The following is a 4153-nucleotide window of genomic DNA, read 5'->3' on the forward strand; positions in this document are numbered from 1 at the left end:
GCTCGTCAAGCAGGATCGGATGGTCGATCGAAGGGATTGGTTCGGGCAGGCTCTCGAGGAGTATATCGAACCGTGTTTAGCATCTTCTCGTCAGGCAAGGAAGAGATAGGTAGCAAGAGAAGGAGTAAGGAGCAGAGCTAGGGAGCAAGGGAAGCCGGGCAGGTCTTGAGTCTTTAGGTCTTTCGTTTTGTTTCTCGTGAGGATAGCGATGAGTCTTGAGTAGCCTGAACTGCTTGAGTATCGAGTTCAGTTCGTAGTTACTCCCGGGCAAGAACAAGTCCAGTCTGGTCGTTCATCTAGGGAAGCAAGCCGGTAATCCTCGGGTTGAAGCCGCTTCGTGCCGCTTTGGATAGCAAAAGAAAGGCCTGACGTCTTTGTTTGCTCGGTGGGATCGGATAGGTCGTATGGGTAGCTATGTCTTGTATCGTATCGGATAGGGAAGGAGACTGGATAGCAAGGATAGGCACTTCTGGGTCTGATGGTAGCGGTAGGGAATGAAGGTCAAGTGAATGGTAAGGAAGGGCAAGGATGGGAGATCCGTATTGAGATAAAGATCCCGCGCCATTAATAGCTTCAGCATCCGTTGATCCTGAACTACCAATGATATAGGCAGGCCCAAAAAGAGACCTAGTAGCAGCCGGGACATAGCCCGTTAGAGAGCCGAAGGAAGAAAGATGTTTACCAAGTTAAGCCAACACGAGTAGTTTAACAGCCATATCCGTTCGTTAGAGATCCCATGTAAATAGTGAAAAAAGCCCACTTAACTTAGGGGGAAGAGGTGTTTATAAGGGGTTTGGTAAGGTCCCTCAGGCCAAGTCCATCCAAGGCTCTCCCAGGTCGCTCATCCCTGGCGAATCCTACTCACATTTGAATGCGCAACCATCGGGGAAAGGCAAATAGTCAATCCCAGGGGGCGAGTCCAAGCTAACATTTTTGTCAATTCGACCAGCAGCCTGAAAAAGGCTGCCTCGCCTAGTGACATTCCTGCCAAATCCATATGGTGTTTTTACGAGAACTAAGCTAGTCGCTGCAGGCCTAGGTTACCCAGCATCTGGGGAAGGGGTGCGGGAAGCAGCATCAAAGCTAGTAGCCGAAGTAAGGGCATCAGATCCTGTGCCAATTGCCTATGGGTTTGAACCAGTGAACGTAGCAGGGAGAGGGGAAGCTGCAAGCGCAAGTCTCATTACGGTATTGAATTGTTATCTACCATAGAATGAAACTAATTACAAATTGCTACATATACAATCTATTCATATTACTTTACATCCAACTTTCATTCATTTATACTTTGGTCTCATTCTTATGTATTTTGATATCATTTGTTCTTATTTGTTTATACCATCATCCAACAATTTATATTTTACTGTACACATTCATGGTCGAAATTAAGGGTTTAGTAGATATGGAATTAATACCCTCAAATTTCCCTTAAATAATTTATCAATCAGATAGAGTATCTCCTAATCAACAATCATTAAGAAAAATATGCCCACAAGTAAAGCTTTACATTTAGGGATGTAAAGACTCGGATATAGGTGGCTCACCTTTCCACCCTTGTCTTTATTACTATTTAAATGTATTTTCATTCTTGTTCTTAATTCCAAATGGAGTATTGAGGCAGTCCCATGCTTTATTTTAAAATTTTAATTATTTTTAAAAATTTTATTTATATAAAATAAATAAAACTTATAAACAAATAAATAAGTGTTTATTCTGATTTTCTATTTTTAGAAATATAAAATTATAGTAACTTTCATATATAAATACAAGTACTTTTAGAGCTTACATTCAAAATATAATGATTTTTAAAATTAATTAAAAAAATATTATGAAAATGTATCTTTTATATAACAATTTTTGAAATTTCTACTTTTAAAAATAAAAAAGAGAATTATATTATCCAAACGAAGGCTAAGTATTTTTTTTATTATAATTTTTTCTTTTATTTTTATGAAAAGTGAAACTTATCATGAAAACAAGAAAAATGAAGTTTATTAATTTTATGTACAACTTGATCTACCTCAGATATTCGCACTTTTTGCAGATTGGTGTTTTCAAACATACCAAAATATGGTTCGGTGTTATTGGTTCGACCACTAATTCACGTTACAGTGAAAGGGGCCACATCTTCTATATAGATGTTGTTTTTCTTTTGAAATTCCGATGTGGGATTGTTTTAACACTTGCACTAAAAAAAATTACTTCAATAAGACCACAACTGTAAAACGTCCTTAAACAAATCGAGAATGGTATATGTCGTTGAACCAATGCTTCATTTGGTTTAAATATGCGTATTGAATGTGTGTATATATATATATATATATATATATATATATATATATATATATATATATATATATATATATATTATAAGTCATAACATCTTTGATAAATTATTAATATATATTATATTATAAATTAATTAAAATAAAATTATTATAAATCAGTTAATTTTAATTATTTTATTATATATTTTATATACTAATTCATATAAGATAAATGTAAATTTATAAATGAAAAATAGTTATTTAAATATCATCCTTTTTTTATTTTTCAATATATTCAGACAAAATATATTATCATTTTAATATTAATGCGCTTTCAAATTCATTTATTATTGTCTAATGCTACAAATTTATTAATATGTTTTCAAATTTGTATATTATTGCATATATGTCAATTTATTCAATAAAACAACTTCAATTAAGTATTATTATTTTTTTAATCATTTTTTTAGATTTTTTTTCTAAAATTTTTATGTGCTTTCATCAATTTCCATTTTATTGATTTTTTTGTTAAGATATTCACCGATATTTCTCGATATATTTATAAATCCAAATATAAAGGTTTCTTGGTACCTACAAAACCAAATGTTTCAAATTAAGTCTTGATTAAAATAATTTTTATGTTAATAAAAGAATTCTTATTCTTAAGTGTGGACCCCGCATTTCGGCTCATGCGTTTCCCACTCGATATTGAGCTCGATTTTTATTTCGAAAAATAAATTGATTTTATTGATTTAGAAAATGACTTGGAGTCGCCACTTATTTTTGTTTTATTTTTAAAAGGGTAAACAAAATAAGAAAGAAAAACCCTAAGTGTGACTCTTTGTTTTGGAAAAGGTGGTCTGCGAAAAACCGGATCGGGTTCGGGGGTCAGGTTACTTATCGGGAAGGTACGGTACAGACCGTAGCACCCCTCTAAGTCCCTAAAGTCGGGTCTCTACTAATAAAATGAAGCAATCATGGCAATTGATGAGGAAATCAATGAATATCCTGAATGATCATGCACATATGCGAATCGGAACATGTATAGTGAAGTATCAGAATGAGGGTGCATGCGTACCTGAGCCACGAGCCACAATGCGCTTTCAAGAGATGAGATTAGTACACAATTAACAAATACAAATTATAGCTCATGCGTATCGGGGTGCGAAACGAATATCAAGCAGAATATATTAGGCACAACAGTTGACAATCAATAGGGATCAAACATAGGGCCCCCGCCAAAGCCCAATTTATTACCCACGAACTAATCCCACAAATCTCGTGTTTTAGAATTATGAAGGAACCATTATTGCTTATGCAAAATCAAGAAGATCAGAAAATTATTTAGGGACTGAAAAGAGATTAAAACTATTCGGGCGAAAAATGGATTATTGGAGTTTATTGGAAAGTTGGAGATTTCGGGAATTAATTTTAAAAGATTAGAGCTTTGGTAGTCAAAATGGAAATTTGCCAGAGAAAACAAGAAATGAACTTCAGGGAATTAAACTGCAAGGATATGGGTTTTGAAAGTCGAAGTTGTAATAACAATAAGGAATGAACTTTGAGAAATTGAACTGCGAGAATATAGATTTTTAATAATAATAATAATAATAAATGAACTTCAGGAAATTGAATGGCTAGAGTGTAAATTTTTAATAATGATAATAATAATAATAAGAATAATAATAATAATAATAATATAATGAACTTTAGGAAATTAAATTGCGAGGGTACAAATTTTAATAATAACAATAATAACAATAAATCACTGATAATAATAATAATAATAGTAATAATAATAATAATAATAATAATAATAATAATAATAATAAGATTAATGATGAGATTTCGAAAGTTTGAATTAATAGCGATAATGATAATAGGGT

Source organism: Vitis riparia, chromosome 11, assembly GCF_004353265.1.
Source record: "Vitis riparia cultivar Riparia Gloire de Montpellier isolate 1030 chromosome 11, EGFV_Vit.rip_1.0, whole genome shotgun sequence".
In the NCBI taxonomy this organism is placed as follows: Eukaryota; Viridiplantae; Streptophyta; class Magnoliopsida; order Vitales; family Vitaceae; genus Vitis; species Vitis riparia.